This window comes from Anas platyrhynchos, chromosome 11 (genome assembly GCF_047663525.1).
Source record: "Anas platyrhynchos isolate ZD024472 breed Pekin duck chromosome 11, IASCAAS_PekinDuck_T2T, whole genome shotgun sequence".
NCBI classification, from domain to species: domain Eukaryota; kingdom Metazoa; phylum Chordata; class Aves; order Anseriformes; family Anatidae; genus Anas; species Anas platyrhynchos.
In genome coordinates this window covers 7,486,944-7,505,627 of record NC_092597.1, presented here as the reverse complement: position 1 = coordinate 7,505,627, position 18,684 = coordinate 7,486,944, and the positions used below count along the sequence as shown (strand labels likewise).

At 40.3% G+C, this 18,684-nt stretch overlaps 1 long non-coding RNA gene across 6 annotated transcripts in view; it reads right to left on the bottom strand.

Annotated features, from left to right (window-relative positions):
• Window positions 1–5,672, bottom strand: part of LOC106014680 (uncharacterized) — a 65,928-nt gene extending 60,256 nt beyond the window's left edge. For all 6 annotated transcript variants that reach the window (XR_011812142.1, XR_011812140.1, XR_011812143.1 and 3 more), the window contains exon 1: window positions 5,587–5,672. This is a non-coding gene — a long non-coding RNA (uncharacterized lncRNA). The remainder of the gene's footprint in view (window positions 1–5,586) is intronic.
• Window positions 5,673–18,684: the final 13,012 nt, after the last annotated feature.

The following is an 18,684-nucleotide window of genomic DNA, read 5'->3' as shown; positions in this document are numbered from 1 at the left end:
TAATTGGTGCCTCTTCAGAGGGTCTAACTGTGTAAAGCACTGGATGTTTAACTATGCATATAGTCTCTGCTAGTATTTTCCACCTCTGCCATTAACACCGGGCAAGCTGGGCAGCAGCTTCTCATCACACTCTGCTCCTGGGTAATTTCGACTGCAGGGCCCAAGGCAGCAAACATGACTGACCGTTAGGACTCGGTCACAATGGGCAGTGCTCAGTAAGTCATTATTAGTCTCGCCTGCAAAAAACTATGTTAAAGAACTGGAAATGGCCAGTACAACATACCTCTTACAGCAAGTGATTCTGTAATCTGTTTTTATCAGGAAAGTAAGCAGCAGCAAAGGTACTATATGGCCAGAACTCATTGTTCAAACATGTTTTTATAACCTTTAAATTATTAAATAAATAACCACAAAGACATCCTAGGTTTCCATCCATAATTTAGAATTTCCCTGCTGAAGGTTACTAAAGCTCTGGAAGACATGCTTGCTTACTTTAGTTTGAGTCACAATCCATCTCCCATTACCGTCATGGGCTAATTAGTAGCTGCAGGTATTCCTGAGCAGAGAGAACAACCGATAAACCAGGATAAATTACAGAAAGGGAAAGGAAGCAGGAATGGGTGGCTTAAATAGACTTTCACCTCCTTTTTTCCCCCCAATCCTCGGCATACCTCGTGTGGCCTCATGCCTTGATTCTGGTCATGCACTTGGTTACACCTCCTGCGTGCCTCTTCTACAACCTGCTGTAAATGTCTTTTAAGACATCGTAATGTTAGAAATCTAGATGGAAAGGCTCCTCTATGCATAACAAATCAAGCTACATAAGCCTCACATAATATTCAAAACTTCCAGACCCCAGACAGAATCAAAATCAACAGATTTGGTTCAGCTGCTCATTTAGGTCAGGGCTGCTCACGAAATTCAGATCTGGAAAGAAACTTGTCCTCTCTTCACTGAAGTACAGATATGGACACTCCTTATGAAACATATTTACAGTACAAATAGGTTTTGGATGGTAACAAACCAATGTTACAAGGAGTGGGAATCAGAGTTGCAAGGTAAGCATTCATTTTCGACAGTTCTAATAAAATTAAGTTGTTTCAGCTGCAGTGGCCTGCAGGGACAACAATATTTGTTTTCTTTTGCATCATCTTTGTCAATGTTCTGTGCACATCATGGCACAAAAAAAAAGGGGGGGTGTTAATTGATCACCTGATTATTTATACGCAGTCAATCAAAACCATGGCCCTACTGTCCTCTACAAACATTGTGAACTTAGCCTGGGCCTTGAAGGTTTTGCAAGTAAAATGAAAAGACAGGAAAATAAAATAAAATAATTATTATTGCCCTTTTACAGACAAGGATCTTCCTGAGAAAAACAAATGCAGCAACTCATCCCAAGATTACAGAGGAAAATCTGCCTCAAAGGCTGGAACCAAACAAATATCTCCTGACTCCTGTTGTCCTCCTTTCCTGAGCCATGTTTCTTGCATATAAACACTGTTACCATACTATTATAAAGAAAAAAAATAATACATGCAAACACATACACTGAGGACTGATAAGACTCTTACAAGAAGAATTCTGTTTGCCTAAAGATCTGTGGGAGCAGAACTGAAAAATTTTTCTCTTCTGACATGCTTGAGCTGGAGAAAGCACTTGAAATTCTTAGGAACTAATGATCTTTTAAGACCTTAAGTAGGGGGTCTGATTTTTCTTGTTACAAATAGCCACACCAGCCATTCATTTATACATATTTATACTCAGTGCAGGATCTCTCAGCTAATAAATAATACCGTCAACTTTCACCGGGGCTTGACTGTAGACAAATGAGCCTTCTCAGTGCTTGTATCAGTTTACTGCAGTTTTGGTGTATTGTTTCCCATTTCTCCACAGCCACGTGGCAAGTTCAATACATATATACGATGGCAAGTTATTTATTTATTTATATGCATGCACAAACACATGCTTAGGCTACATTTTTTCCTTTGGATGCACAGAGTTCAATCCCTTGCCTTCCCCTTCTCTCCCCATTTCTGCATTCGCTCACCACTACAAGGAGGTGAGCTTGCAGAGGACATAGTGTTGTTTTGTCCCTGTCAAGCTCACTGGGAACTGACAATGTTCAGCACCTCTGAAAACCTAGGGTATTATGGCATCTGCAAGGCTTTAGCTCAGGGAAGCAATTGCATTTAGGTATCAATTTGTGTCTATGCTTGACAACAATTTGCCCATCTAGAAACCTTTGAAAAGTTGAGTCTGGAGAGGGCCCATTGGGTGGGATCTCTAATAGAGGTCCAGCCAGCACAAGTGGTGGCATTCAGGACAGAGCTCTAGGCTGAGATGAATTTTCTCTAGCTCTAGCCTGCTGACCCTTTTGACCAGCTCTCTAGAGACGCAATGGAAGATTGGGCCCATAGCTCAGATGCCAATACCTCTGGCACAGACATTTCAACTTAGGGTGTGATTCATCTTGACCAGGTTCCTAACTTAGGAATCTTACTAGAAAAGTACATCCTTACCAAGATCAATAGAAATTTTATTAAACGTTTCACTTTTTAATCTCAAAACTACTGATGATTTGATATCAAAGTTACATAACTATGTATGCAACTTGCTGGGTTACCCTGGATTAGAACTTCTTACTAATTTTGTTGTGGAGTTCACAGGATTCACAACATCAGGGTGGCAAGATACAACAGCACTGTAACACAGGCGCAACAGGGCTTTGACAATGTCAAAACTATTTAAAAAAAAAAAAAAAGGAAAGCATGAAGTAAAAGAAAGCTGTAATTATAGAGAAAACAGACTTATATGTAGTCACAACCAAAGTCCTTTTGAGTTATGCTGTTCTTCCCTGCTCTTTTATCACTAGTCTCAGTACTGGTTTTGCTGCCTAATACTGAACAATACTGCATATAGTCACACCAGCTGCTTGATCTTGCAATTAGTTCCTGGTATTTTCTTTTTGTAGTACAGTTGTTATCCTAGAAGGTAGCAGGCACAACAGACAATTCAGCTGCCTTCACAACTACAATAATGTATCTGAGCCAGTGCAAACAAGTGATGCAATGCAAGCTGTGCTTTTCCCGAGGGTGGGAAGCATCCCCCAGCCGGGCTTGCAACTTGTTTCTTCCCAAGGAGAACAATTTGCAAGGTCAGTCTTGAAACTTCACTTCCCATGAGGTGGCCACAGTCTGCCCAGCAGAGCTAAGGGAAAAGAAAATGAGTCTCTGGTCTTAGTTCATATACTAAGTACAAGAACTAGCACATATAGTGATACTTAACACTAATTAATTGCAGCTTCACTTGCAAGGATTGAAAGATTCTCCTAAATAATCTGAAAAGGTAAACAACTAGTACTGAACTTATGTAACTTTATCTGGAAGTTTGAATTAGATGCTGGCATATCAATGTATAAGTCAGGTACCATTTCCAAGTGCATGAGCCTCAATTATTTTATTGTTGTTTCTACAAGAGTTGCTGATGAGTCCCATGCAAATCTATCATCCAGAAATTGGCTTAACTAGAAGAAAAACACACTCCCTAAACAGATTATAACTTCCATAATTTTTGCTCTTTAAAGTATTATGGAAATAGAGAACACTAGAATATAAGTAGCATAACAAAAGATTTGACGGGATTAGTATTGTAACAATTCTTCAAAGTAGTTATTGATAAAGTTTATTTGCATGACCATCACCGTGTGACCACCTCGTATCTACATTTGCTGCTCTGATTTGCATAAATAGTGTTTTTAGATTACAACTCTCTTTTTGAACAGCCAAACTATGTCTTTGTCAGCCATCAAGAGGATTTGTACTTCTGTAGTTTTTCAAAATAGTGCGGATTTTAAGGATAGATTACGCAAACAAAAGTCAATCCATATTTAAAATATATAACTAGGCATAAGCAGAAAAGCAGATAGAAGACATTAAAAAATAGTTTGAACTTTTCCAAAAAGTTGAGTATCGCTGAACTCTCATCAAGGCTTAATGTCCAAATACATGTCTTTTCCTGTTCATTCCCATTTCATTCACATTCTGAATCTGTCTTATAGTTCAGCGCACCAAGTAACTTTTTCTTGTCATGCCTGTCTCAGTCCAGCTGACTCTGTTTAAAATCTGTTCTTGTGGCAGCACAACCCACTCTCACAGCAAAGAAAGGCGGTAAGCTACCAGACTTCTTAATGACCAGGCCAATGTTGTTTCTGATCCCTTCAGACATCACTTGCTCATGGCACAAAGGACTTTAATACCAGCCTTTTGCAATGAAATCAAAGTTCTTTCCAAACAACGCAAAGAACCTCACAAACCTCATAATCTTTTGCCCTTTATGTGTACACACAAATATGAACAAATTCCAAACCAGAATACATCACTGTATGTACAAGAAGACATGAGAATACACACAACAGATGCTAGCTGTTTTTCACCACTGGAAGCTTCTCAAACTGTACATGGTCTGAAACAGTCTGTAGGGAGACTTTCACACCACCAGCTAAGCACGGCGGCTGCAGGATTTTCTAGCGTCACGCAAAGCAGACAACCAGCACCCACAGTGCTATGACAGGCCATGCTTGGGGCAACTTGCACTGGACAGGACAGAAATTCTGCAGCTACTATAAACAATAAGTTTTCTTGTACAGTGTAACATGTCCTACTTAAATTTCCATCGCAATGCGTATTTTGCCCATTTCATTCCATAGAATCTGTAGGAATTATCACAACCAAAGGTCAAAGCCTCTAACAGGTGATATCTATTGTCCCAAAGATGTGTTCCCTTAAAAGTAAGGACATATTAAAGAAAACATGTGACATTGGTAAATAAATAAAAAACAAGAGGAGGGGGGAAGGTGGGAGAAAAGACAAGAAATGATATGAATTCAGTTTTTTTGAGCAGGGCAGAACAAATGTTTGACTGAAAAGCTTCAGGTCTAGCTGGGAGAAGGCCAAGACTAATTTAACCTTTGGTCAAATGGTTGGGAGTTAGCTAGTTTCCTTTTTCCTCTTACATCACTCCCAGAGATTTCGACAAAAATAATATGGTCCCGATTACATGACATTACAGGCTCTCAAAATGCACTTGGGAGGATAGTGTTGAAACCCCATGGAGACAAATTAATCCCAGCAAAGCAACAGCTGTAAAATTGCTATAAACAGGGAAAACAACTACGGTGTTTGCATCATGTACTTATATGATTTTAATAACTTATTAAGGGGATTAGACTATCAGACTTAACAGGTCTGACACCCCCGTATCATCATTAAAATATCAGCTGTCAGGCTGTGTGTAGTTGCTATGAAGAAGCTTAACCGCTCAGTGCATGCTTTAAAAAAAATAAAATAAAGCAGCCCCAGGTATGATTTATCCTGCTTTTTCTGCTGAGCCCCCAATCTGGCTGTAGCCCGCTCAGAAGGACGAGCTGCCCCGCTGCCCGCCCCGCTGCCCACCCCGCACAACCCTCCGGGGTTTCGGGGCTCCCGCTGGGGCTGAGCCTCCCCTGAGGCCATGCCCACCCTGCTGGCCCCCCGAAGGGCAGCGAAGCGGCCTGCCAGCTGCCCACCCCACCGCCACGGTGCCCACCTGCACATCCTGTGCCACAGAGCCCCACACCGGGTCCCCCCCACTCCCAGGCTGGCCAGGTGCTCCCCTCAGGAGCCCCGCCGCTTCTGGAACCTTCGGGGCCCTTCTGGAACCTTCTCCCCTGGCTCTGCGCCTCAGCGGGAGGCGGGCATGGGATCACCTTGTGGGGGGTAAAGCAGCAAAAACCAACCCCGCACACACAAAAAACAAAACCCACGCTCATCTGGAGGAGTATTTTTGGGTGCTGTGTGCTGCTGCCTCGAGAACAAGAGCTGCTTGGGGTTTAGTTTGCCTGCCTTGGTTTGCGTTTCATTTCTGCTTTCCAGCTTGGAAAAATAAAGATAGATGCTCGTGGTAACTGTGCAATATGGTGACAATACATTCATTTTTAAGAACTTTTTATATATAGTAAACTTAATTTTACCAGATTAAATTAAACTTGCAATGCTTTGTTTAATAGATTGTAGCTAATAACATAACCACAGTTATATATCAAATAGTCTATATACACAAATATTGCTGTTAAATTGAACATTTATAGTAACATAACTTCCAAATAAACACTTTTTCACTTAAATTCAGGTGAGACAAGATTTGACTGGGTATGCTGTTACGTCCCTGTATGTTTATACCCATTTTCTGTGTATACCTAATGAAAATGCAGGGATTTCAGGTTTTAGGAGTACCTTACAGGGACCATACCTTCCTAGACTCCCTATCACTACATTGTATTTAGAAATCCTTAGTTTTGTTTTGTTTTGTGTTTTTTTTTTTTTCCTTACCAAAATTTTTACATAATGTGCAAACATGGGAACAAGGAATTCATACAACGAAGGAAAGCGTGCACATTACATTGAAAACTCAACACTACTACCCACAGCCTCAAAAACTGCCAGCACACGTGCCCCTGGCTGTGCAGCCCATCTGAGGCCTGCCACGGTGTGCCAGAGCCTGGTGTTTTCCCCCGACGGCTCAGGCAGGGTTCCTGTAACCCTGATTTTTCAATAGGCTCGGCTTGCTGTGCTATCTGGGAGCTGCGGGCTGGCCGGCAGGGCCTTACCGCGTTTAGCAGGGTTGGAGAGAGCTGGCTGGAGCGGGCACAGAGTTTGCAGGAGGTCAGATAAGCAATTACGTGTGTTCTTGTGGAGAGCGTAGCTGTCACTTCTTGGGAGATGCAAAGTGTGTCTCAAAGACAAGGGGCTCTACTGCTATGCAAGGTATGCTTTGATGTTATTCCTCTGAATGATCTTTCAAGATCTACTGAAATGGAAAGGCATCTCTACATATGGTGGAAGAAACAATAAGACCTGTCAAGTAACAGGGCCATACTAGAGCACTTTCCTTGAAATTCAATTGTTCTGCATGTACGCAAAAGATACACAAGTCTGCTGGAAAGTAAACAGGGTTTTGCAAGGATCATGCCAAACCTAGGAAGGAAGAATGCTCTTTCTTCATGGATGCAAGAGCATCCTTATTAACTCTATATTTTCATGCATTTTCTAAAAAAAGTTTACAGTCTATTTAAAGTATGTGGCCTGTGCTGGGGGGGAGGGGAGGATAAAATAATAATTAAAAAAAAGAAAAGACCTAAATAGAATAGTATTACACTCTCCTTATTGTGCTGTGAGAAATACTATGGAATATGCATCACAGACTATGTATGCCTTACAGAGTTATGCCATCTTTTCAGTGCTGCATTATGAGAACTGTAATCTCAAGCAGGCACAAGGTAAATGAGACAAGCTCATTTACACGTGGCTCATTGTGCAGTAATTGCAGCTCTTTGGCCTGAAATTGACCTAGTAGCCCGTTACTGTGAAGGGGAAGATCTCGGCTATCCATCAGCATCTGAACAAAGAAGTACCGTTTGATCAGCTTTGCTCTCAGATGGCGAGTAAGAGAGTGACCTGTTTTGGCACAAGGTAAGGCATGCAGGTTGGCAGCAAGGAGACTGTTAAATTAACCTGCAGCATAACAGGCAATCTACATGGATATCAACCCACACTGACACTGCTCTGAAAAGTCAGTATTTTCAAAAGAGACACTAGAATATGCACACAGTCCTGCCAATTAGCATGCAAAACAAAACAAAACAAAACAAAACAAAACAAACAAACAAAAAAAAACAAACAAAAAAACTTGCATGAATAAAAATAGTTATTAATAACCAAAAGCCTTTGTCAAAATGTCAGCACATGGATGAATACTGAATACCATATAGGAAGACCAGCGTGTGGCTGAGAGCTTAAGTCACAAAAATGAAGAAAGGCTTCCATGGAAAGTAGCAGCTTCCAGCTGCCATGAATCCAGCTCCACATGGAGTTGCCGTGCCATCCATCAGCTGGCGCATCTGGAAATCAGCAGGAGCTGGAAGCACTGCCTCAATAAAAGAAAGGTGTAGCAGTGAGCTCTGATCTACTTGCATGCTTCACCTCTAACTTTGGAAGGAAATACCCAGTTGTCACTTGACACCAAAATGGAGCTCTCCACTCATAATATGCTTCTGATCCCGACAGTGTAACACATTGCTAAGCCAGATCCTCAGCCTGACAGAGTAATTTTGGTTAAGTTGCTTGTTAAAATATTGGGACCAGGCTTTTTGAGTAATTGCTTGAAGAAACTTGTAGGGCTCTTTACAGGATAGCCTGGTAAGGGGAAACAACACAAACAATGTAGATGAGCATTGAGATTGAGTTTGTGGCACTGTTCTATTTTTGCCTTACTAATGGTTACAATAAGGAAAGAAGTCTCTTCCTAGGACTAACGAGGCAGGGTCTGATGGGTGGAGGAACGAGGAGATAGGTCAGGTTGCTCTCCTGAATGTCTGCAGTAAGAGCCCCATGTTATGATGCTGTTCTAATAGAAAATTCTAAAAATTGAAATCAATGGTTTATTAAAGTCCATATGCAGCCTCACTGCATAGAAATGCACATGATGCATGCGTACATGCACGTTATTGAAAGATAGATTTTTATTTAACCTCTGAATATATAGAGCTATGCTGGCAGGCAGACTTCTCAAATGTATTCCATTTCATGGTACACTTTTATGGTGGGAAGTTATTGACATCAGAAAGGAAGAATAATGGAACTGAGGTCACAGAGTTATTTACACTGGCGGGTGGATCCCAGAGCATTCCTGCATGATTCGCTTGTTTTGATGACCCTCTTTTTGGGATTCTGTCACACATTACATCTGATATTTGGATCTTGGGAAGTTGAAAGGGACAGTGAGAGATTTGTTTAATTACTGTTACCAGTGTGTTAACACAAGGTTAAAAAGCCTGTCCCTGTTCAAGCCAATGGTACAATTCCCAGTGACTTCAGGAAGTTTCCAGACTCCCTGCCCCAAAGCACTAACAAGCCACAAAGAAGAAGGAGCCCTGTAGACACCAAGCTGAGCTGAGGACCAAGGACACCCAGAAAAATCTGATGAAATTACTGAGCTGGTGGAAGAGAAGAAATAGTAGCATGCCAATTGCTTTAAAATACAAGTGCTTTTTTGTTTGTTTGCTTTTGTTGTTCTGTTGCTGTTGTTTTACATTTTGCTGTTGAAAGGGAAATTTGGGAATGATTATCTTAGAGGCTTTTGCTTAGAGCTGGGAACTGACAATGCACTGCTACATAAGGCAATAAAAGAAACAGAACACAAAATGCCTCATTTAGATCATAAGCAGAAATCTCATAAACTCCTCAGCCCTGAGCTGAGCCTTTCCTCCGTTTTTAGGCCATTACCGTAAAGCTGCTAACCTTTACAGATACTGTATCACAATCTGGTCAGCAGGAATTAAAAACACAATCGACCGCAATTGGAAAAAACAGACTAGTGACACATTAGCAACAGGGACGTCTAAGTATGGCTGTGAATAACATGGCTCTGATCCTAGTGCAGAAGCTAAGGGCTTCATTACATTTAATTACTTCCGGCTTTAAATCAAGGCCTGTTTCAAAATGAGGGTGGCTTCTATTAAACTAAATTACTTTCCCCTCAAGCTTGTATGGAAAAGTACAGTACCAAGGGAAGACAGCTGCTATTAAAAGCAGTATGGTAAAGGTGCTGCTGCCAATCTAGAGATGGTGTGCAACTGGGAGCAGCTCATAAATGAAGTTTTATACGGTATCTGTCTTTAAGTCTGTGCGGGAGAAACTTTTCTATTTGGCTCAGTTCCTTTCTGCCTGCTTCATTCTGCTGCTCATTGTGCCGCTCTGAGCTGTTGTATAACAACTTTTCCTAACGCAGGATCACACACAGGAGCACACCGATTCCTTCTGCTTTGGGCTTCCCCCCTCGCAGGGTGGCTACAGGGAGTGACTGTGAGATACTCGGCAACACGGCTCTTCCCAGAAACGGAGTGTACTCTGAGATGCGGGCAGGTTCAGATGACTGTGTGTTTGAGCATAGATTTCAAACATAAACACATTAAGTGATAGAAGAAACCCTCTCCCACAGAGGTCACAACACTTACATCCTGGACCTACCCGGATGACAGGCCCAATTAGTACTGGTTAAAAAAGCAGTAAGGAGCAAAACACCAGCAACAGCCCTTGATAAAATAATCTGCTGTGGGATAAACCAGATTCCTAGAGGACAAGCTGAATTGAAAATGAGGGATGGGTTACTCAAATCAAACCAAATATGAACTGAACAAGAATTTTACCCAAATCTTCTGACAGTTTTTTTTTTTTAATCCCTGCTGTGTTTCTGGCTCTCACTCATACTCAGCATCTGCTCTCTATCCTTGATCACTACCCGAATATTTGTTCCATGCACTTAATTTCATTTTACAGTCTGCATGGTTCATTTGTTCATTCTTTGATTTTTCTTCACATTTTCTCAGCTTTTCATCTCTTTCTGTTTTTTTTCCTTGTCTCCTGACTTTATTGTTTCTCTCTCTCCCTTTTTTTGCCCTAGCCTCTACAGCCCTGAATTTCCCTTCCCTATTTCCCTGTTGCCTTCCTGTCACCATTTGTTTTCTATCACCCTGCTTTTTTGCTGGCTGATGTTGGAAATATTTCAGGAATTTCTAATTCACAGTGCCATGAGAACTGTTATCTTTGCATTTTCACTAGTGAAAGTGCTCTCGCACGGTGAGGACGATGACGGAGCAAGCCTGGGACACAGCAGCTTTGGATGGACTCTTCCCTGAGCCCACTTTGCCTCCAGAGTGGTACGCTCCAGTGTGGAATGTGTGAGAGGAAGCTGGGTCCGTGGGGAGCGTGCGGGCTGGGGGCAGGGAATGCGCATTGAGAAACCTCAAATTCCACACCACAGAAACAGTACAGGAGGAACTGCAGTACAAGAGAGAAGCAGGATGAGGGACCAGCTGGATGAGGGTGGGGGGGAGAACTGGAAAAAAAAATACACCCACCAACACCACACCCTAGCTTTCAAGTTTTTCTTCCATGCAGGTGCAGATGAGCAGCAGTACCAGCCCCTGCTAATATTCACTTGCTCTGAGTTGTAATAATAAGAAAGCCTCAGATCTCAATCTATCCATTATTTCATTCCCTGAGCAGGGTTAGGGGTCACCTTTAAAATAACAACTGCAAATGAAAGGCAATTACATGGAATAAAAAATGACCAGTGACGGAAAGAGCCAGTCAATGCATGGACTGCTGGTGACATGTCATTGTAGTGTGACAATATGCCAAGCCAAAGTCACCACAGAGATAAATAAATGGATGAGTGACTGTATTCCAGTATCTGGAGATGTCTCAGGAAGGGAACATCAAAGGTTAAACCACCTACTTTGTTATTGCTTCTGCTGCTCCTGCTATTGTTATTTGTATTCTGGTATCACCAAGAGGCCTCAACCAAGATTAAGGCCGTTGTGTTAGGCACAAGATAAATATGCACAGGAAGAGAAAGTTCCTGTTTTAAAAACTTACAGCCTAATGGATAAGATGAGCAAGAAGTTAAGGAAAAACAGAGATAAAGAGAAGTGAAATGGCTCAAACTGAGTCACAGAGCAGGTCAGTAAGAGAGTTCCCATCCTATAGTAGCAGCAAGCAGTTGAATAGGCAGAAACTGGGATTATGGTGTATACTATTAAGTTTATTGTTTCAAAATGTAAGATTTCCATAGGCTCTCCCATCCACAGTGATAGAACCCTTTTCTGTAGACACAGATACAATTTAGTCCGTGCTCACTGTTTGTTAGGCTGACCCTTAACGTTTCCATCACACTGTCTCACCATGATAGATACCCATGATATGTGTTACCATTTACAGATCATGAGTAGATGGCTATGATATTGGCGTTATGATCTGCTAATACAGAATATCTTTCTCTTGTCTAAATCTTTTCCTTACATTCAGTTTCTGCACTGGTTTTTATTCAGCTCACATGGTCTCAAGAGCTGCCAGAACCGCTAGGTTCTTACAGAGAAGGTGGCTCCAATTGCCAGACAGGACCCAAGAGCTCCCTAAGCTCTGAGGTGATCACTGCTTCAAATTCACGTTCTCCAAATATTACTACAATTTGCTAAAATGCTACCTTCAAGTATGTATAATATCTCGTCAACACATCACAGGTCTTCCAGCCAAACCCATGCATGAAAACCTGACTTATGTCTGGAGGCCCATTTTGTTAACTACTTTCCAGTACAGATGGAAGAAAGTTACAGTGCAGCTGAAATACAAACATTAGAGTAAGTCAGTAGCTAGTAAAGGGAAGCCATGTATCTACACAATGCAACGGCCATTGTTCCAAACAACAGCAGCACAACATAACATTCAAAAACATTATTTTAATTTTTTTGCAAACATTTTACTAAAGTGCTACAACCTGTAATGGAAGATACAACAGAGATGTCCCTAAATGCTAATTGCAGACTACAGACATACCAGGATGAGGCTCATGGAGAAGTACTACCTATCACCACCTATGCTTTTCAGAACTTCAAGAACTACAGACCATAACAATCTGCAGAATCACCCCAGTGCTAGTCCAGTAACCACAGCTACTCCCAGGATTTCAGGGTGGATGTATCGTGGCTGGAAATATTGCAAGAGATTCATAATGTAAGTAACCATAAGATTTGTTCATATTGGGTCAACAGGACACACATTTGAGATGGTTATCCATAAAAGTGACTCATGTTGAAAAGCCTTTCAGTCTGACTTATTATTCTCAAAAAAACATTTTTCCCCTAAACAGTGCAGAAGACTAAAAGAATGGCTCTAATGATTATCTCTTCCTACTAAAAAGACTTCTTTCCCCAGACCACAGAGAAGTATCCCTGAGCTGACCAGCTACCAGTGCCAGTCTCACATTCCTCCAAGCACCATGCAAGTTCCAGGCAAGTTTCAGATTAGGCATTAGGAAAATCTTTCTAATGTTAAAACATGATATTGGACTAGATCACCTGAAAAATTGTTGCATCTTTTTCACTGGACATTTTTAAGAACAGTTTAGGAACACCTGTTAGAAATGACTGAGGTAGAATGGATCACTCCTTTGGGCAAGGAGATAGGCAAGATGATTACCCAGCATCATGATATTTCACATTTTTCATTGTACTTGTTTGGTCACCTGGTATGTCTTATATGGAATTCCCTGCTCTGAATGGGGAAACAAGAGTAGACTTACAGTAATGGACATACTCAAATCCCACAGTTGCCAGAGGTTCAAATTAGAGAATGGATTTGGAAGGAAAAAAAAAAAAAAAAGAGAGAGAGAAATTTATTAACACATCTCGAACAGTAATCTAGAGTCTTAAAAACAGAAAATCAATTCAACGGCAAAGGACAGATTGCATTTGGGGGTGTCCTCAAATCACTTCCCACACTGAGAAGTCACATCATTAATCTTCTATGCGACTGACACAGTTTTGAAATAGTAAGGCCACCTTCTTGTTAGCTTGGGTATTATTACCTTTTTCCATTTTGCCTGGTATTTTGGCTGATGACTTTTTCTGTGAAGAAGAGAGAGAAAGGGCTCTCTTCTCCCCACAAGGCTTATGGGCAAAAACAACAAAAAGAGGTTGATGGGATTTTTAAACTAATGCTCTTGATTATCTCTCATGTTAGATTCAAAACATTATCCTCCTTGTTCAACATGTCAATCTGCTTGACATCTGTAACAAAAATACAGTCAGACCAATGCATATTGCATTTCAGAAAAGTCATTTTTTGAAACATCTGTTTGGAAGTGTTAAGGTCCTGCTGAAAAACCTCACACAGATGTGGGCAGCATGCCATATTCTGATCAACAATAGAATCTCCAAACATCCTCCCAGGACATCCTTAAATAAAATTCCCAAAGAAGAACAAAATCAAAGGCTTTTAAGCAAAATTTTAGTTGTGGTACCATATCTGTGCTAAGTTCCTGAATCCATCTGCATGGAAGACCAAGTCAGCTGCCCTTTCATGGCAGTGCCATGTCCTGCACAACTGCATTTAGTTCCAGAAATATGGTCCCACACTATGTTTTCTACTGCTCTGTGTCAATTAACCCCTATCATATTAGATAAATGAGAAGAAAAGGAATAAGACACCAGAAAAGTCAGAGTGATATGTTTTTCTTATTTCTTCCCCTGTTGCTGTTACTGTACCCTGCATGTGCTGAATATTTGCCAGGATTCTCCACCCAAGCTTATTGCTCTCAATTCTCCCATATTTTTAAACACTCCTCTTGGGATTCTTATCCCATTGTTTCTTTCAGATTTCATTTTCTTCTCTTTTTCACTCTCTAGCTTTCTTTACTTTCCCCCCTCTTTTCCACAGTCCCTCTTGTCCCTGCATAAAAGAAAAAAAAAAAAAAAGAAAAAAAAAGGAATGAAATGAACTGCATTTTAACAATCAGAATAACAGGGAAACAATGCTCTTGAGATCCCATCTGTTGCCAACACATCTCCCAAGACAGCAAATGATGGGCATTCCTGGCTAAATAAAGAGAATTTCCCACACCCATTAAAGATCTACACAGCAAAGACTGTTGCTTAAGTATTTACTTTTTATGGCATACAAGAAAACTACCTGGAATTGTAAATACCAATGACATATTGTTCACATCTCTACCAAACATGTGGTCAGTGGCCATATGGATAACTTCTGGGTGTGAAATGTCCTTTCTCTTTTTTACAGTGCTGCAATATCCTTGTGCCAGAAGCTTTTCTAAAAGTTTAATTGCATAATTCTACCTCCGGTGGGTGAAATTAAATTCTATTTACAAACAAAATCCACATCCCTTCCTACCCCAAAAATCTGTGCAAGCAAGTTGTGACTCAGTTTGTATACATAACCCTATTAAGAACTATCTTTTGTTTTTTATTTTTAATTCGTTCAAATTTTCTCTGATTAGGATTTCACAGTTCTTGATCTGAAACAACAACATTTATGCACAAATTCAGAAGGAACAGCAATGATTTAGAATGTGATTGCTTCAGATTTCTAAGGTGGACTTTTCAAAAGCATCACCACTGGCATAATACTTCTCTTAAAGTCATATAGTCTACTAAGGACTTAAGTGGGAATACTGTGAAGCTATAGCAGAGCAATTTTAAAGTGCCATTTCTCATTAACCTGATTATCAACTTCCCCATTTAAAAAAAAAAAAAAAAAAGATTTTATAAGAGATTCTGTGAGAGTTCTTAGGAATGTTTCTGCGGAATGTCTTGACATCCCTACTGTTTCAGCTTTAGGTCTGCACTCTGGAGAAATGCAATTTCCATATGGTTAAGCAAATGTTTCTCACCAGCATATCTCCAAAAACAAGTTATTTTGTATCTCCTTTTTCATTAGAGTCATATCCCAGATGGTGCTTCATAACAATAGGTGTTACTGTGAAAATACTGAGGCTTCAGAAATGTAAATCCACAAGAGAAAATCTGAGACAAAGATGGAAAGAAAATGGTGTAAATAAGTATGGTTTTATTTGCATTGGTGCTGAAAGACCTTTTAAAAGTGGATGGAAATCTTTGATTCGGGGAAATGAAATGAGGAAAATACGAATATAGAAGAGTGTAAGAGTAGATAATAGGCCTGTATCAGTAGAACAGGGGAAAAAAGGAAGAAAAAGATGTCCATGCAAATGGCTGGAATGATCCCAGCCAAAAGACAATTTTAAAATCAAGCAATGCTTTTTTTTGAAGCAACTTGTGAGTTCAGTGGGGAACCATCTGAGTTGTTTAAGGACGTGGGCGATGTGGTTATGCTCTCTTGCATGAGACAGAATCTAGACAGTGCTGCTCTGCACTGGTTAGAATTTAAAGAAGTGAAAGCGTGGAAAGCCACATAGAAACTGCATTAGGAAAGGTGAGAAGACAAAACCAACCACAGATAGCATTTTGGTTAACGAAAATCTGAACACTGGCATATGTGTGGTGTGGTAGAGATATGATACATGATGAGAGGAGGAATTCATTCAGAGGTCAGCGAGAAGGCCAAATATGTAGGTGGTAGGAGAAATCAAAACATCTGAGCAGAGATGGAAGACAGATTGATATGGAATCACACTGAGGAAGTTGCTCTGTTTTTGAGAGTTATTTAGCTGAATAAATTAACCAAAATATATTTATTGAAGGCGCTGAATAAGATTTACAGTTGAACTTGATTAGGATAAAAACAGTGTAACTAAAGCCATGACAACCTAAGGCACAATTCATAGGCAAGGGTAGTATCTTTTGTCCTAATTTATAAAATTCAAAATTAAACAGTCTTTTAAATAGAGAAGTCCTTCTTTGCATGCTATACAAACACAATATAGTCCATGATTTGGATTAAGAATAAAGATAAGATGTCTGAGAGACAGAAAACAGTGGAAAAGGCAGAGGTTCAGGCAGTATCTTAGCAGAGACCATTATCATTAGATACAAAAAAGGAAGGGAGACAGATGTCTGGATGACATACATAAAACCTTGGAAGAAGGAGGAGGAGGAGGACAGCTGAAATAGTTCAGAAGGGTTCTGAAAGCAGAATATACGCATTATCATTATCTTACATATAGTAAGAATTAATATAATTGAAAATTACTGAGGATGAAAACAAAATTGGTGCTAAACTACAACGTGTCTCTCCAGCCTGAGAACAGATGTCTCTGGAAGCTCTGAATTTGATCCCTCCAACCAGAAAATGTTATTTCCAAAGAAGGTTCTCTCCCTACAGTGACACAATATCACAGATAGGTTACCGCTGATTTAATCATCTGATGGTGTGATAAACCACTTTGGAAACAGAGTCTTTTATGAAGTAATATAAAACCTAGCTACTGAGTACATATTAATATACTGATTTTACTAATCCATTATTCAGCAAATCCAGAGTTATATTGCGCAAACTGCTTGTGTCTCTTCTATGTATTTTAGTAACTATAGCCAGAAGTAAAGGTCTGAATTTCCTCCTGTAAGTAGGAAACAGAGAAAACATGTCAGGAGGAAATGGTCACACCTGTTCAGCAATGCCTGACTGATAAAATGGTGCGAACACATTTGTAAATGAGCTAAAATGCCTGAAGGATTTCACATTGTGGTTACGTTTATGCTTCCTTGTCCGTTCTGGCAAAATAACAGTCTCTCAAGTTTCTAAAATACCACCATAAAGAGGCAGGAAGCATATGCAGCACGTACAGCTTCATACTCCTTCCCAGTTGGAATTTGTTAAATCACTCCTTTTTCCACTCGCCATTCCCTGTCACCTTCCACACAGTCATCTGTTCCTAGGTTTGCTCCTTTATCTGGCCATAGTTGTGGAATGGATTTAGATCTCTCTGTACATGCAAATACTCAGACTAATATGCAAATGAAGGAGGGTGGACATTTTTCTGTTTGTTAGATGGGGTGAGAAGGAATAGATTCTATAAACAATTTTGAAGGATTATAAAGAGTGTCTGCTTCTGTTCTGCATGACAGAACTCAAGTCAGCAAGTATCAATTAGCCTTATGACTTCCACCTCTCCTTTCTCTGTGAGATAAAGAAATCCACAAGCAATTTGCTACTTGAAAAAAGAGAAGTACATAAAGGCCACAATGTTCTCCCAGATGAGGGTTCATAGCATTACTCTTTAGCAACAGTGATTATTAATACTACCTCAATTATGCCTGATGATGATGATGTAATTAACATAAAGATCCATTATGTTTTACTGATGTTAAATGTATGTTGATTATAAATTGGACAGGATGTATTTACTTGAGCTTCGCTCTTTAGGAAGGTTGTGAAATCAGAGTCCAATCCTGCACTGAGAATAAAACCTGCACCTTTTATAATTGTAATAGTATCCAGATGTTCCTCTGTAACATGGATGCAGGTGGTGAAAGCAGTAAACTGGTATGGAGCAGATGTGCTCTTCGCACAGGTGGGACTTGCTCCCAGTGCTACAGTGAATTTTGTACTCACTGACGTAACAAAAGAAGAGTCCAGAAGATATAAAAGTGTTGTAAAAAGCTGATGTAAAAAAAAAAAAAAAAAAAAAGTTTCTATTTTGATAGCATGCTTTGATTGCTGGGATTTTGGAAAACCTAGCAAACAAAACAATGCAGTTCTTTTCAAAACTGAACCTATGAAAGTCAAAAGAGGCCAGGTAACTCAAAGCACGGATAAAAAGCTTAGAGCAACTGAGCATGCTCAGGCAGAGAAAGCCTGGAGGCTGTAGTTCTCCATCCTTTGTGGGATGTGTGTAATGTGCATCAGCTGCAGAGGTTGTTTCTGCCTCATGCCACCACATAAATAATCACTACTACTCCGTTTTGACTGTGTATTAATTACCTAACTGACACTTGAGAATTATGCTCTTCTTTACTGTCCTGTTGTGGTGGATTAGGAAAAGTGATTTGACTCGCACAGCAAGCTGGGCCAACCAGCCTGATTCTTATTAAATTTTCAGACTCTTTATTAAGTAAAGTCTGTTAAGCAAGTCTTCGCTGGTGTGTAGGACCTGAAATTTTACCAAAAAAAAAAAGCTGAATGCTACTTGCACTTTGCTGTCATTATGTAACACTCCCAGAACCCTTGTGACAGGTCAGGCCCTATCTGTGCTAGGAGTCAAACCAATGCAGCGTGATCTGTGCCCCAAAAGAACCCACTGAAGAACAGTCAGTTGGATATGGAGAGACAAGACGCACATGGAAACCAAGAGTAAAATAATCACCTTGACAGCCTG